We start from the raw sequence: 18,382 nt of genomic DNA on the forward strand, positions 1-18,382 counted from the left end.
GTCTATCCTAATATATATTTTAATATATTATATTATAAAATAATTATTTTCATTTCATAGGCCTAATTTATGTCAATTTTGACAAAGTTTTAAAATAAAACCATTTTTAAACACTTTTACATAAAAATTATAGTTTTGACTATTAGCTACATGTACCTACATAGTCTAGTTAGTCCTAATATTTTATGTATACTTTAGGGGATTTGATAACGAAAAAATGAACTGCGGATACGTGCGGATAAGGATCAAAGAAGGCTATAACCTTGTCTGTTGCATTTTCATTTTTTTTCGTTGTTTTGTTTGTTTTTTTGATTGTTCGGTTTGTTGCTTTGTTGTTATTTTTTGGAGCTATCTCTCGTTATACAACAACAACAAAATACTAGTTTAAATGCCTTATATTATTTGAACTAATTACACAGTACAACAGCTAATCTGGGGGGTAAGAAATTCCAAGTCAGGGTGATGCTACTAGGTCAGTATAGTAAAACCCTCAAAGGGTTTGGCGTTCGTATGTGATACCGAGAGAAGTGCAAACGGGTGAAAAAAAAATTAACAAAACTCGAAATTTTGAAATGGCAAAAGAAATAAAATATTGTGATATTGCAGAAATTTAAAATAATATCAAATACAATCAATAGTCAAGCAGCAATAGATCCTCAAAAATTTGAAATTTATTGCATGAAAACTGCGAGGTTATATGTCAGCCTTTATGAATTTTACTATATCCCAATGACGGTACATAAAGTTTTAATGCATGGAAGTAAAATTGTTTCATCCTCTTTTTTACCATTGGGCATACTATCAGAGGAGGCTCAAGAAGCTCGCAATAAAGATTACAAGAAATATAGGCTTAATCATTCTAGAAAATGCGACAGAATTTCTACAAATCAATATGTAATGCACTTGCTTTAAGCTTCATCGGATCCTTTTATTAATGGTTTCAGAACAAATCCCAAAAATAAAACTTTAGAATTGGACGATGATGTTAAAAAATTACTTGTTGAATAAATAATTAATAATATATGATCATTTTTGAATATTTATTGCTTATGTTATATGGGAGGTGGGCGTAATTGTGGGCGGATTTGCTTTATTTTTTCTGGACAAGCTTACATTTACAAAATATTACACTGTAGAAAATTTGTATGAAGCGGCACCACTGTGCGGCGTGTTAATTTGAACGGTTGTTATGAACGTATTTCTCCTTTTAGTGTTAAATTTAGTGATTTTATTATATCACGATATTATCGGTTTGGTTTTTTCGGTTTTCGGATTCGCGGTCGTCAGTGGTTGGTAAAAACCGCAGCTTCACGAGCGGTCTGGTTAGTGTTCCGTTTTTCGTACGGCGATCCACGACTCGTATGTTACCGTCGGAGCCATAATGTAGCTTTTCTTTGCGGCCAAGCCGCCACAGTCTCCAAGTTTAGGCGCTTGTTCAGGAGTCTTCCAACGGTATCTTTTGTGGAAATCCTTTATATACTAGTTCTTCCATCGGCGGGTGAAGTCATGATGGAGAATTTTACATTCTTTTCCATCGATTTAAAGGGATAGTGACTCCACGCTTGGCTTAGGTTTGGCTAGTATGGGTGCTCCTTTTAGAAAATGCCCTGGAGTTAAGGCGGTGAAATCTGAGGGATCTTGCGAGAGTACTGTGAGGGGCCGTGAATTGAGAACAGCTTCAATTCGATTTAATAATGTCGTGAACTTTGCATAATTGAATTTAAAATTTCCAGCTACCCGTTTGAAATGGGATTTGGAGCTTTTTACAGCTGATTCCCATAAACCGCCCATATGAGGAGCGCCTGGGGGTATAAATTGGCAATTGGTACCTTGAGGGATGTAATGTGGCAAATGTTGACCTTTTTGGAATGATTATGGGGTGGCGTTCATTGTATGTTAGACTTGAATGAGCAAGCCGACCATTAGCACGAAGCAAACCTTTCGTGTCCAAAAATGGGTTTAGAACTAAGAGTGAGCTTGTTTTTTTATCAATGGGCTTCGATTCCCTTAGTAGTGATATATCGCGGCTGAAGTAGCGCTCTTGTGTATATGCGATTAGTGCGACCTTTGCCTTTTGTAACTCTAGGTGCGTCACTGTGTAGCATGGGAAATTATGTGATCCTTTGACTTTGCTTTTGAGTTGCTCGATAAAATTGAACATATGTATAAGCAACCACTCTGAGAGTTCTTGAAAACGATGAAAATCGTTCAAGGATGTCGGCATCATCCATTAATGTGTGAAAGGTGGCGATTTTGCGACCGTCTGGGGCGATAATGTTGCGCATGGGGTATTGTGGCCCAGAATCAGGAGTTTCTATCAACCATCGGGGGCCATTCCACCAGAGGGTGGTGGCGGTAACGTGCAGTGGCTTGCACCCTCTTGTACCTAGATCGGCAGGGTTGTCAGCACTAGTTACATGACGCCAAGTGGCTGATCCTACTAGGTCAAGTATTTCAGACATTCAATTAGAAATATACGTCTTCCAAGCATGTGGTGGTTTTTCCAACAAGGCTAGTACAATCTCGGAATCGGACCATATATATAGTTTGCACTTTGTTATGTTTAAATGCATTTAATGCATTTGCACCATCGCTACTAATTTGGAAAATAGTGGTGCGCCACATAACACATAACTCAAGTCATGGGAGACTTATAGTTTTTAAAGGTGCCACCCCTTGCTTTTGCTACAAATAAGTGGCTTGTGTTCGTGGTGTCACTTTGCGTGCGCACATAGATAGTAGCGCAGTATGCCTTTTCAGAGGCGTCACAGAAGCCATGTAATTCGACTTTGTGATTGGGGGAGTGGTTCACCTATCGCGGAATTTGTATCTGAGAAATATCATTCAGATTGTTTGCGAACTGAGACCATATTTCCACGCGAAGAGGTTTCACTTGTTCGTCCCAGTCGGTACCATCTAGCCATAATTCTTGAATTAAGATTTTTGCTTGGTTCATAATTGGCGGAAGCCATCCTGCGGGGTCTTTTTCTTATGGCTGATAATGCGGATATGGACTAAGTCGTGTATGAGAACTGGTCCGATATCGCATTCCATTGGATGCCTCGGGGTTTGTTGTACTTTTCTTTTCGAATATAAGGAAAGTAGTGTCAAACAAATTTTCGTTTGGAATATTTTTGTGTATTTTTGCGTGATTTGCCGTAATCTTTTTAATGGAATCCCTGCGGATTTGAGGGCTTTTATTACCTGTGATAAGGCCTCGTATGCTTGTGGCAGGTTGTGACTTTCAGACAGAATATCTTTTACATACGTTTGGGGTTTCAACACTTCAGTTGCCAGAGGAAATTCTGACTTTGTGTTGTCTTCCAATTCGTGGAGGTAGAAGGAGTAGTATTTGCCGTTGACGATTTTATCCCCTAGTTTTACTTCCTCCATATGATCTAACTGGAGATATTCTTCTAACACACCACCTTATTCAGATTTGAGTTCACCTTTTTTAAGTAGGTTTCTTTCCATACTTAGAAACTGATGTATTGCAGAGGTGCGAGAGTGACCTAAGGCGAGTGTGTTAGAAAATTGTTGCTTAAGTGGTAGTCGTACCACGTACCGACCATTTTTTAATCTAGTAGTTGTGGCTTTGTAAAAGTCCTCACAATTCTGATCTTCAGGAGTTTTGACTGATATGGGGAGAGGGGGCGGAGATCTTCTAATTCCCAAAATTTTTTCAATTGTGAATTGAGGTACTCGTTTGAGACTTCCTCAACTTGAGTTGTCAATGTTGTAGCTGGATCAGCACCTAGTCCACTTAGGGCCAATCCGAAAATAGTATTTTGCGCCAGAAGTATATTTGTGATTTTCTCAATACCTTCGAGTATTATCTGTGGTATGATAGTTCTGCCTAATAGAACAGCTATTTGAGCGGGGATGTTGCAGTTTGGGTCTGCTAGCTTTAGGCGTGAAACCTTTTGCCAATGCTTGCTATTTATATGATAGCTTGGTAGCATATTGGTTAATTGCGGCAAGACAATAGTTTCTGCTTCTATGCGCTTATCCGCTTTGGGGGAAAAGAGGGTAATGGGGCAGATTTTATTTGAGTTTTGAACAACTCTTCCGCCCATTCCCGTGATTCCAAAATTGGCCAGTTTTGTGGACAACTGTAGCCTGTTTTGTGCCCTAGACGCTGTAAATGATCGTTGTATTCCCTGGTCTATTAAGGCTCTGAGTTTAAACAGGTCTCCTCGGTATACGATGGATACAACTGCTGTGGGTAATAGTACCCTACTGTGATTTTCGCTATGTAGCGTTTGGGTTTTTAAGGCTTTTGAACAGCACGGTGTTTCTTGGTAGCTTTCTGAATTTGTTGTTGCAACTAATCCTGTTGCCCTTTTTACGTTTGCGTTGTTTGGGGGTGAGCTGAAATAATTTGTTATATGTAACGTTGAATGATGTCTTTTATGGCAGTAAACGGAATTTAAATTTAAACAGTTGGTACATAGTTTTTTCGTTCTTACGAAATTGTTTCGATCGCTAATATTCATTTTTTTGAATTTTTCGCACGATTTGAGCTTGTGATTTCCTCTACAAAGTTCGCATGACGTTTATTTATATTGTTCGGATGTAAACGATTGATTTTTAAAAAAGGTTCTATTGTGGCTACTTGCTTGGGGTCTATTGAAGCTTATGTTGAGGTCGTTTTGAACGTTTTTCGTTCTGACTAGTTTTTTATCTACCCTTAGTAGTAAGAAATTCTTTCATTTGCTGCCACGTTGGACACTTTCTTCGCGATGAGAGCGATTTCTCTCACAAAATAACGATTTTTCTGGTAATGCAGCTGTGCATATATTTACCAGAATGGGGTCCCAATTCGTCTTCTTCTTTACTGGCGTAGACACCGCTTACGCGATTACAGCCGAGTCAACAACAGTGCACCAGTCGTTTCTTCTCTTCGCTACGTGGCGCCAATTGGATATTCCACGCGAAGCCAGCTCCTTCTCCACTTGGTCCTTCAACGAAGTGGAGGTCTTCCTCTTCCACTGCTTCCCGCGGCGGGTACTGCGTCGAATACTTTCAAAGATGGAGTGTTTTCATCCATCCGTACAACATGACCTAGCCAGCGTAGCCGCTGTATTTTAATTCGCTGAACTATGTCAATGTCGTCGTATATCTCGTACAGCTCATCGTTCCATCGAATGCGATATTCGCCGTGGCCAACACGCAAAGGACCATAAATCTTTCGCAGAACTCGACTCATCGGTTGTTGTCATCGTCCAAGCCTCTGCACCATAGAGCAGGACGGGAATTATGAGCGACTTATAGAGTTTGGCTTTTGCTTGTCGAGAGAGTACTTTACTTTTTAATTGCCTACTCAGTCCAAAGTAGAACCTGTTGGCAAGAGTAATCCAGCGTTGGATTTCCAGGCTGACATTTTTGGTGGTGTTAATGCTGGTTCCCAAATAGACGAAATTATCTACAACTTCAAAGTTATGACTGTCAACAGTGACGTGAGAGCCAAGTCGCGGGTGCCATGACTGTTTGTTTGATGACAGGAGATATTTCGTCTTGCCCTCGTTCATTGCCAGACCCATTTGCGTTGCTTCCTTGTTCAGTCTGGAGAAAGCAGAACCAACGGCGTGGGTGTTGTGGCCGATGATATCAATATCATCGGCATACGCCAGCAGCTGTACACTCTTATAAAAGATTGTATATGCTCGATTAAGTTCTGCAGCTTGAATAATTTTCTCCAGCAGCAGATTGAAGAAGCCGCACGATAGGGAGTCGCCTTGTCTGAAACCTCGTTTGGTATCGAACGGCTCGGAGAGGTCTTTCCCGATCCTGACGGAGTTTTTGGTGCTGCTCAACGTCAGTTGAGGCTTTCATAGAGGTGTCTAGGAACCTATTTTTCAGAGTACCAAAGAAAAAAAAAAAATTTTTTTGATCCACCTTAATATGCTTAACTTAATCAATACGCTTAACTTAATCAATCATAATCACAGGAGACCATTTTTATAGAGCAGTAAATTTCCTACAAAACTATGAGTTTCATCATTCATAATATTTTTTTTTGTATTGAGTAATAAAATTTATAAGAAATAAAAAATTTTCCTAAAAATAATCAAACTTTAACTGTTAATATCTTTTAAACGGTTGGGTTTACAAAAAAATCAGACGAAACCTTTTTGTAGAGCATTCAATTTCCTACAAAATCTAAGGAACAGATATTTTTTCAAGTAGTTGGAAGCGAGATATAAATTTTTCTATCTGATAATAAGAAAAAATAGAAAACTGTATGTAGGAGGACCTTCCCGTTACAATTAAGGACTCATATTTGGAGAGGCTTTCTTAGAAGTGTCTAGGAACCTATTTTTCCGAGTACCAAACGAAAAAAAAAATTTTTTTTGAATCACCCTAATATATTCGTATATAATTTATATAACTGCGCCACATAGACATATGTATGTATATATGTTCGCAGTAACAAGAAGCCGAGAAAAGAAAGAAAGATCTTTTAATTTTAGATGTATGTATATATTTTTAAATATACAGATCTGAGTATTGTTAAACACAAGTATTAAATTGGTTAAAATAATAAATGAGCAAGTTATGCTCTCTGTATGTAATATAATCACTAGCAACCCTTCTCGTGTTCTTTTGAGCTTCGTTTCGTGCTCTGGCGAATTTGTTTAATTTATATTTAAAACTTTATTTGAAAATATCTGGATTAAGTGATATTTTAAGATAAGTATCAGGGTTACATTGTGCTATTGAAGCAATTGAATTTACTTTAATTCTGTGTTGGCTAATTTTAATTTATTGCGCCGAGTCATTTTCAATTAGTTTTTCTTGCTTCATTTTTAAATAGTGTAATTGTTTGTGTTAATTTTTATAGCTTACTTAAATTTCTTTCTTGTTTTTATTCGTTTCGATATTTGTCCACAGCTGTTCGTGAGTTTCTTACTTTTCGTGCGTTACAGTGCATCTCAAACTGCTCGCTACATTGGTTGTTATCTTTGATAACCAACTATTTTTATTGCATTCATCTACATATATAAATAAAAATTAATTGTTGTTCGTTAAACTGATTACAACTCGAGAACGGCTGGGCCGATTGAGCTGATTTTGGTTTTAAAATGTTTATTGTAGTCCAGGGTAGGTCTAAACGGTAAGCAAATAAGGAAAAATTGCGAGTAAGATAGAGTAAGACGACAATTCCATTTTCCGATATAAAAGTTGACCAAACTGTATATACGCTCATAACTTTCATACAACTGAACCAAATTTGATAATTCTTTTTTTAAAATGTTCGCTGAGGTTCAAGGATGGTTTTTACGGAGAGAAACATTCAAATAATTGCCGGAAAACCACTAAAAACAGTCCTTTTCTTTTTCTCATACAAACGAATGAATGTTTGTTTGTTAGTAACGCTAAGAGAATGGCAGAACCAATATTGGGGAAATTTTCAGAGGTTGTTCGTTGTGGATCAAGGAAGGTTTAGAAATAAAAAATATCTTATACTTTTTATGAAAAGTCGGAAAATTGGATAACTCCAAAGAGGAAGCTTTTTTCATACAATTCTTTTTCAATTTTTGTTTTTTTTTTTCAATATTTTGATTTGTAAATTATTTGAATAGTTCAATTTCGGTCGCTTGCTTCTTTATTCCGGCTATTCAAAAGAAATATTATTGAAAATTATTCATTGAAAACTTTACGTGTGTTTCACACAAAGAGGTCAATTGTAGATTAAAATTTGTTACGAAGCCACCAAGAGGTTGCCCTAATATCGGTCGGTGTTCTTTTTGCCATCAAAGTATGGCAGACCAAGGCAAGGCAAGCCAAGAAGTACTCCCAAGATGCGGTGACATACTCGCACGTGCGGAATTATGGATCGCGGTCAATCAGCAAGCGATCGTCACGATGTCACAGCACGACTTTTCAAACAATAGTTACGATGTTTGATTGACTTTATCTTGAAGCAACGTACATATGGTGCTGTTGGATGCTAAATGTACTCTGTTGAGTGGCAAAATAGAGGTTTTCCGCACGCTCACATTCTTCTTTCGATGATGGTTACACCAGATCAAATTGATGAAATCATTTCTCCGGAAATTCCTGATGTAGAGAAAGATCCAGTATTATATGAAGTGGTGGAAACCAATATGGTTCATGGACCTTGCGGACACTTCAATCCCTTTTCGGTTTGTATGTCTGACAATAAATGCACGAAACACTATCCACGTGCTTTTCTTTCGGAAACACAAACTGGAAATGATGGATATCAACTCTATCGGCGTCGCTTACCAGATAACAGAACATTCAGCATTTAACTTAGAAGAGTGAATATCGAAGTTGACAACACATCCATCGTACTATATTCAACACTATTGTCTAATTCATATTCAAAAATCATATCAATTCGGAAATATCTATCTATTCGGAAATACCTTGATATTAAGGATATTCAGACCGAAGCCTGTTACTTTGGTAATTCATTAGTTAATACTTCGTTAAAAGGCTTAACTGTGAACATACTTTTTGCCCTACCTTGGTAATATGGTAAATTTTATTCCGAAACAGCTGATTCTATTTTATTAGAGAGTAAAAATGCCCCAACGAAGTGCAAAATCAAAAATTGTCAGTCTTTTCATTGAAAATTATGTGGAGCATAGCAAGTTTATTACTGGTAAGTACTTTAACTTGATGTACAGAGGAACAGGAGAACAGCTGATGTGATATTACCGAGTAACGAAACAATTATCAAGCTTACCAGATGTATAGTTCGTTACTCGGTAGAACGATAGTTTGCTAATTTTACAAAAACAAAATACATGTAAAAAACTACCGAACAACTACTGACGAATTAACAAGGCTGGTCTGAATACCCCTATTATACATGGAATGCATCGTCGAAGAAATAGTTACACAGAAAGCAAGGCCAACCAGTAGATTGACATCCAGGTGTCTTATCAACTAATGCATTAGGACGAATTTACACGATCTACCCGAAAAACGACGAATTACAATTGCTGGAACGCGTTAATCGCTGGAATGAAAATGAAGTTCGCATACTTTTCGACATAAACATCGACATTGCCAAAGACATTTTACATCGTCCTCGCTAAAAATTGGAAATGGTACAATTTCGGTTGATACTTCCGGTGGAATTCCTTTGAGGTCTAACGATTTCTCATTTAAGCTCAAACGTATTCCGTTTCCAGTGAAAATTGCATTTGAGATGTCAATCAACAGGACCTAAAGATAGTCGCATAGTGTGAGGCATAAATTTGGAAATGCTATGTTTCTCACACGGCCGTGGCGTGCTCACGTATTGGAAAACCATCTTTTCTGTACACTGGAACAGAAACCAAAAAATGTTGTTTATAAAGCTGAGCTACATTGAAAAAAAAATACAAAAAAAAAGAAATGATAAATTTAAATTTCTTTTCATTTCAAAATACATAATTTCACGCAGGACAACGGGTGCGGGGTCAGCTAGTTTGTTATAAATATTTTTGTCATTGCTCTTTTTACTTTTATTATTTAGCATTTTTTTATATTTTTGTTTAATATTGCTTCTGTTCTTTATAACTTGTAACTTTTCGAACTGCTCTGTGAAAAGCGAGTCGGAACGCTTTGTTTTTTGCTGGCTTTGTGATGGACTTGACCATCTTAAATGTGCTGGACTGACAGGTAGGATATTGGATTCTATTCTTGACAGTAAGGGATTGCGCTGGTCTTGCTTAAAATGCAGACCAACTGAAATTGAATTGTTTAAAGTTTTTCAGCAAGCACGCAATGGTTTCAAGGAGATAGGTCGTGAGCTTGAAACTCTGACTAAAAAATTTTGGCATTATGAAACGCTGTTTCTATCATTTCAATGCCTATATACCACTGTTTCTTCCTTAAAAAGAATGCCTCCACCCACTATTGACCTCATTAACCTTTCATCCCCTTGTCCTCAAGGAGAGAAGGTTCCGTCTGCTCAGGACACTGAGAAAACTGTTACTGAACACGGTAAGCGGAAAACATCTCAAGACCCGCCTCCAAATACCTTCAAGTCAGCTAATAAAAACTTAGTTCAGTCATCGATTAACTCTCTTGCAGATTAGACGTTTGTTTTTGCGCGTACGGAGTTTTTTTGATTTCTTTCGTTCTCAGCTCAGCCTATCCGCTTTTTCTCTTTTTTTCTATTTCTGTGCATACGCATACTTTTGTTTACGTGAACTTTAAAAACACGTGCACCTTGGCCCCGGGGCCACCAAACATTAACGCAAATCGATTTGCGTTATTAGATACTGGACCAAAAAGAAAGAAAAACAAAATTGATTCAAGTGCCCTTCAAACCGATTTTCCCTTTCTGCCTGAAACTAAAGTGAATGATCCAAAATTTGTCGGGATTGAATCAACTGATCCCTCCAAGCCTATTTCATCTTACTCTTGCTTTGCAATTCATCGTGGTATCAAACAAATTAGTAGTGAGGTTCACTCCATTTCTACTCTTCGTGATGGAAAACTACTTATCCTTGTAAAAAGCAATAAAATCGCCGAAAAGTTTATAAAAGCAAAACAACTCGAAAATGTGTGCTCTATCTCAGCCAAGCTACACGAATCGCTAAACTACGTGAAAGGAACAGTGTTTGCCCCATTTCTTAACAATGTAGCTGAAGAAGAAATTGTTAAGGAATTAAGCTCCCAAGGAGTTGTAGCAGCATACAAGTTTAAACAAACTTTCGACGGTAACCTTCACCCCTCCGGAGTCGTGTTACTCACATTTAATCTTTACCATCTTCCCAGTAAGATCGACATTGCTTGGTGCAAAGTTTTGGTTCGCCAATATATACCACTCCCCATGCGCTGCAAATCTTGCCAGCTCCTTGGGCATACGAAAAACAATTGTAAACGGTCACCTCTTTGTGCAAATTGATCCCTACCTCCCCATTCCCCATCTGACTGTGAACGCACTTTCTGTGCTAACTGCGCACAGCCACATCCCTCCTCTTCCAAAGAATGTCCAAAATTTCTACAATCCAAAGAGATAATAAAAATAAAAACGATAGACAAATGCTCAATGGGAGAAGCTATAAAAAAGCACAAACAACAACTAAATATAACAAATTCACCCAGTTACTCCTACGCCGGCATTGCATCGAGCGCAAATACTAGCAAAACAAATATAATAATGACAGCAGCTACAACAAACAATAAAAGCTCTCCCACATACTCACAAAGCATTAAAAACTCAAATAGTATCAACAACAAAAACTACGAAGAAGCAACCATAGATACGAGTATTGAAATTTCCAATTCCTATTCCAATCAAATTGCCCCCATTGAACAAATTAATTATTCTGACTCCCATATAGTTAAATCAAACAAAACAGCAAAAGCAAACGATAATATTCCCACAACACAAAATACTAACAAACACAACTTAACTTTTAACTCTCCGACTTCCGAATTCCAACTTACTGATCGTATCGAGAGAGACACTAACTACAATAGAAATCATTTCTCTTCATCCAATTCACATTCCTCTTCCCCACAATCCCAGTCACTCTTCCAACCTCTCCCATCACTCGCCCAAGTATTAGCTGCTACTATAAACCAGAATACGTCTGATAACGAAATGGAATAAAAAGAAAAACAACAACTAATAAACACTAATAAATACATATTTGCCTCTCCTTTTACCTTGATTAAGTTTTATGACGTTAAAAATTCTCCAGTGGAATATAAACGGGTATTCCAACAACTATCACGAGCTGCAATTGCTTATCAAAGAGAAAAGCCCAGACGTAATATGTATGCAAGAGACATATATCCCACTAACACCAATATCCAATCCCTTTTATCCCAAACAGTACTTAGGCTATTTCTCTAACTTAAATAACATCCAAACTAACTAACAAGGTGTTGGTGTCCTAATAAAAAGATACATACCACATAAAGTTATAAATATAACTTCATCTCTATCAACCATAGCACTAAAATTAAATCTGAACTTGCCATTTGGTATAGCAAGTATATACATCCACCTCCAGCAAGTTTTCAGTGAAACCGACTTTAGAAACTTATTTCAGCAATTATCCACCTCCATTTTGTGGACTGGCGACTTTAATGCCTGGAACCATCTGTGGGGCTCACGAAAATCTAATGCCAGAGGATCAATAATTGAAAATTTCATATTAAATCATCACTTAGTGTTATTAAATAATGGATCCCTTACTAATTTTTCAACCCATTCAACATTAACTCACGTCGACTTGTCTTTAGCTTCCCCTCAACTTTCTCCCAGAATTAAAGGGGATATTTTCACTGATCTGAAAGGCAGCGACCATTTCCCCATCTCTATCACTGTTCAAACCAACCTCCACCCTATCAAATATAACCACCGCCCCATATTCAAAACAGACTTCGCTAAGTGGGATGTATTTCAAGCAGAGATCACAAAAAATATAAAAAGCTCGCCAATTGACAATATCAATCAAGAAAGTGCCTCTATTACCATAATCATACGCTCTGCAGCCAACAAATCGATACCCCAATCTAAAAAGAAGCTTGCTAAGGGCATTCCAATTTGGTGGAACGCCGATCTTAAATATCTTTGTGACCAGAAAAATAAATATTGGAAGGTTTTCAAAAATTCTATGTCCGACACTAACCTTACCAACTACAAAAAGTCAAACGCGTGTTTTAAAAGAGCGGTTAAGGCTGCCAAGAGAAGAAGTTTCGAAGCTTTTACCTCACAAATTAATCCTTCTTCAACCCCAAAAAGGATTTGGTCTGACATAAAACGTATAACTGGCATTCCCCACAATCCTGTCACAGCTATTCAAACAAATAATAAAGTCCTGACCAACTCTGAAGAAATCGCTGATAAATTCGCTCAACTTTGGGCTCGATACTCCAACGATGACAATTTTTGTGCGGAATATGTCAAGCAAAAGCATCACTGGCTTTCCATGGTGTACGCCCCACAAGGTCTGTCTGTGTCTGCGACTTGCGTAGAAAATAAAATCACACTCTGTGAATTGATATCAGCACTTCAACACGCAAAAGGCAAAACGCCGGGTATCGATCGCATATCGTACTCCATGCTCTCAAATCTGCCCCAAATAGCCAAACAAAGACTACTTTCACTATATAATAGCATTTTTGAAAAAGGTTCATACCCACACCCTTGGCGAATAGCGACGGTCATACCCATTATTAAACCAAATAAACCTGCCGACTTGCCTTCTTCATACAGACCAATTTCTTTGCTATCCTGCCTCAGCAAAATTTTCGAAAAAATCATTGCAAAAAGATTAATTTGGTTCGTTACAAAAAACAAACACATCAAGCAAAATCAAACCGCATTTAGGAACAAGCGCAGTACTATTGACTCACTTATCCAGCTACAGCATTTTGTTTCTAACACTGTTGCAACTAAAAACCATGCCACAATCTTGTCCACCGATTTCGAAAAAGCGTTCGATCGCGTAAGACTTCGCGCATTTCTGAGTCGACTCGCAGCCTGGAAGGTTGGTCCTAAAGCTTTTTTGAAGGTAAAGGCCTTCATGACACATCGTCAGTTTTAAACCAAATAAACCTGCCGACTTGCCTTCTTCATACAGACCAATTTCTTTGCTATCCTGCCTCAGCAAAATTTTCGAAAAAATCATTGCAAAAAGATTAATTTGGTTCGTTACAAAAAACAAACACATCAAGCAAAATCAAACCGCATTTAGGAACAAGCGCAGTACTATTGACTCACTTATCCAGCTACAGCATTTTGTTTCTAACACTGTTGCAACTAAAAACCATGCCACAATCTTGTCCACCGATTTCGAAAAAGCGTTCGATCGCGTAAGACTTCGCGCATTTCTGAGTCGACTCGCAGCCTGGAAGGTTGGTCTTAAAGCTTTTTTGAAGGTAAAGGCCTTCATGACACATCGTCAGTTTCGAGTTCGAGTCAATAATATATTTTCCAATGTAAATTCCCTTAAAAATGGTATACCACAAGGCTCCCCGCTCTCTGTAATTTTATTTATTATTGCTTTTGATAAACTTACCGACATTTGTTTAAATATTAAGAACATAAGCTAACTTTGTACGCGGATGACGCTATTATTTATGCTAATTTAAAAGACTCACAGAAAATTAACGAAGCTTTTCAAAAAATACTTTTAGAATTTAAAAAATGGGGTGCCCGCACCGGAGCATCTATCTCCATTTCAAAATGTAAATTACTACATATTTGCAAAAAGAAAAATTGTAATTATCCTCAACTTATATTTGATAACACTGCAATAGAATCTGTTAATAACTTAAAAATCTTAGGAATTTTTTTTGACAACAAATTCAATTTTAAATACCAATGCCTTAGTCTTCGAAAGAACCTTTTCAAAAGGCTCAATATAATTAAATACTTATCTAGTAAGCGTTCATTTATACATACAAATACTCTAATTAATATTACAAGAGCTATAATACTCTCTAAAGTCGATTATGGCTTACCGATTTATGGATGGTGTGCCAACACAAATATAAAGCAATTGGAGGCTCCATACCATGCTGCGATTCGCCGTAGCATAAATGCGTTTCCTACATCACCAGTAAAAAGCATCTTGGGTGAAAGTGGTCTACCATCAATAAAAGAGAGAGTTTACGAAACGACGGTAGAACTACTTCCAAAACTGCTAAATTTGCCGAACGCTGATCTTCATAAAATGCTTAGAATAGCCGCAAGACACAAAAAAAAATTCCAGCTTAAGTCCACGCTTCAACGCTGCCTTGGGTATGGCACAGCCATAAACATACTTCTACCATCCAAGACGAGCAAAATCAACATTCAACTGGAGTGGCTAATAAACGAAGTCACTATAGATACCTCATTGCATAATTTCAAAAAATTGAACACCAATAATGCCACCTTCCAACAATATTTTCTTGAAATCGCTAACGAATATAAGTGTAAAAAATTTTCGGCTATTTATACTGATGGCTCCAAAGCAATAAATACAGCTTTCGGAGTTACAACATCCAATGGGACAATCATTACCGGCGGAATTCTTCCTTCTCATTCATCTGTTTTCACTGCCGAGGCTTTTGCCATCCACAAAGCTTTAGAATATACCACCCGACAAAAAGGCAAGTTCGTAATCTGCTCTGACAGCTTTTCTTGTTTAAATGCAATCCGTAATATACGCAATAACTCTACAATAACATCAAAAATTCGAGACATATGCATCAAAAACAAACGAAAAATAGCTTTGCTCTGGGTACCAGGCCACGTCGGAATTGCTGGGAACGAGTATGCACACAATGCTGCTAAGTACTTTGAGTCAGCACCGACTCTTCTCCATGAGTTACATGACGAAAATGATCTTAGAAAACTGTTACAAAAGCATGTACAGGAAAGAAGACGCGCGGACTGGAGAAATTTCGAACGCCCGTATAAAAACTTCAACCCACTTCGAAATAAAATTTACTACCCTAGCAATATATCTCGACTGCAAGCAACCGTATTTACACGTTTAAGAATCGGCCATACACAAATCACACATCAGCACCTACTCACCGGAAATCCTAAGTCATCTTGCCCCTTCTGCTCCAACACACTATCCGTGGATCACATCTTACGCACCTGTCCAGCTTTAGAGAGTATTAGGCATAAACACTTTATTTCTGCTCAATATCAAACACTGTTAAAAACACCATCTTTTGAAAATATTACGTGTATTTATAATTTTCTGGTGGAATGTAACATACATAATATGATATAATATAGATTTGTTATAATATCGGAGTCGATGGCCAAAGCTGCTCGCACTCCTCCTTATCATTAGGTTTAATAGCCTGTATATTTTTCCTAATAAATGTAATAATAAAAACTTAGTTGTAATACCGCGGAAAAAGGCAATTTTTATCTCGAGACTTGCTGTGAATACTACAGTCGATGATATAAAAAGTTACATCTCGTCGAAATTAAAAACGGAAGATACAGACATCCGTAAATTTAATTTCAAATACAGCAGGGATATTTCATCGTTTAAGATCGACGTATCCGCTAACAGTTTTCAATTGATACTTGATAACTCTTTCTGGCCATCTTGTGCGAATTCGAGTATAAGCGTGATAAGCCCCCTGTAGTTATCACTAAAATGCCAAAAAATCCCGGGAATACAAAAAACTAATTAGCAATAATTCGCTGATTATTTATTATCAAAATGTTAGAGGTCTTAAGGGGGTATTCTTGTCTAGAAATGCTATTTAACGGCATTTTTTAAAGTCCAATAAAAAAAAAACCAAGAACATTTTTACTATCCAATTTTTTATCAGATATTTATTAACATTTTAAGAATACAAAAAAAAATAAAAAAAAAAGTTTTGTGATAATTTGATTAATTTCGGCGTGGGGTGGTTGAAAATAAGGGTGCGCCTTCCTGACACGATTCCAACACTTCGGGTCATTGAAAAAAGAATTTAATCAGTACAAATGCCGCTATTGTCTGAACTAGGATAAATAAAAAAAAAATTTCAGTAAACGGCGACGGTTTGAATTTTTTGCCCGTTTTTTGGCAAAGATCAAAATTTTTTAAAAATAGTAAAAATCAAAATTTTTTAATAATCCTAGTTCCAATCATAGAGAGATATATAAAGAAGGTCCACTCCATATTTCAAGTTAATCGGTTCATTAGAACTTGAGAAATCATGTCAGAAGTGTTGAAAATAGTAGTTTCGAGAAAAACACGATTAAAGTTTTACGTTATACGATATTCGCTCAACCGTTATACGATATTCGCTCACTAAAATGGCTAAAACTTTGAAAATAATTTAAGTTTTTAAAAATCCTTTTACGGAGATATTTTTGAATATCAAAACTATCGAAATATGGAAAAAAATTTCAATTTTTTCATATTTCTAGATTAAAATACCCCCTTAATACAACACTTACTGATTTATATTTAAACAGCATTGATTGTAACTTTAAAATCATTGCTTTCTCAGAAACTTGGCTAAAGCCTCACATTTGTGATAATGAAATATTCAACAGCGAATTCGAAATCTTTAGATATGACCGGCTGAACAGAAAAGGAGGTGGTGTCTTGTTTGCTGTTCATTCTTCAATTCCATCTGAAGAAGTCGATGTTCCGCATGCCATCTTCATAGAATTTAAGTGCAGTCGTATTTGCGCTAATAGTGGCCATATCTACTTTACTTTATCTTATATACCGCCTCACTCGGATATATCTGTATTTATGCAATATGCTTCATTAATAAATAGTGTTTTCTCAATGGCTAATAATACTGATTCCACGATTGTTTTGGGATATTTCAATTTACCGTGCGTATCATGGAAATCTATTGATGATTACACCATTCCGATTAGTACTCGCTGATGTTTTAACGAGTTCTTAGATGATATGTCGGAGTTGGGTCTTAACCAAATTAATTTAATTTCAAACGAATTTGGTAAGCTCTTAGATCCGGTTTATGTTGTTAACGCTTCAATGTTCTCCGTTGTCCGATGTGATCCTTTGGTTCGCCCAGAGGACCAGTATCATCCTGCTTTGAAAATTGACATCGAAATCGTAGCTCATAATAATACACAAGACCTTTGTTTTCGGTTCAACTTTGCGAAAGCTAATTTTAAGAAGATTAATTACGAACTTTCGAAAGTATCTTGGCCAGATTACAGCAGCAATATTTTAATTTAGTGCTTCCCACTTTAATGAAACTATTTTAAACTTAAACTTAATTTATGGTTTTTGAAAGAATTATGTAAACTAAAAAATAAAAAATCTCGTGCATTTAAACTTAAAAAAAAACTGGTTTAGTTGCTGACTATTCAAAATTGCGTCGACAATTTGCTGAACTTAACAAAATATGTTATAATAATCTATATATATAAAACAAAGACGGGTTTGTTCGAACACTTATAACTCGAGATCTGTTGAACCAATTTTCATGGTTATTGATTCGTTGGATTTGTCTCCACCCCGAATAGCAGAATACATATTAAAAACAATGAAAACTCGATAAAATTGGATAATTCCAAATAGTAACTTTTTTCCATAAATTTTTTTTTTCAATTTTTGTTTGTTTTGTTTTTCAATATTTTGATTTGTAAATTATTTGAATAGTTTAATTTCGGTCGCTTGCTATTTTATTCCGGTTATTCAAAAGAAAAATTATTGAAAATTATTCAGAGAAAACTTTTTGTGTGTTTCACACAAAGAGGTCAATTGCAGATTAAAATTTGTTACGAAGCCACCAAGAGGTCACCCTAATATCGGTCGGCGTTCGTTTTGCCATCAACGTATGGCAGCCCAAGGCAAGGCAAGGCAAGAAGTACCCTCAGGATGCGGTGACATACGTGCGGAATTATGGATCGCGGTCAATCAGCAAGCGATCATCACAGCACGACTTTTCAAACAACAGTTGC

The 18,382-nt window shown here is 36.8% G+C and overlaps 1 protein-coding gene across 15 annotated transcripts in view; it reads left to right on the forward strand.

Moving 5' to 3' along the window:
* Positions 1-18,382, forward strand: part of LOC125779099 (glutamate receptor ionotropic, kainate 2) — a 2,985,835-nt gene that overhangs the window by 1,464,914 nt on the left and 1,502,539 nt on the right. The gene's annotated exons all lie outside the window — the stretch shown is intronic.

This window comes from Bactrocera dorsalis, chromosome 6 (genome assembly GCF_023373825.1).
Source record: "Bactrocera dorsalis isolate Fly_Bdor chromosome 6, ASM2337382v1, whole genome shotgun sequence".
NCBI classification, from domain to species: domain Eukaryota; kingdom Metazoa; phylum Arthropoda; class Insecta; order Diptera; family Tephritidae; genus Bactrocera; species Bactrocera dorsalis.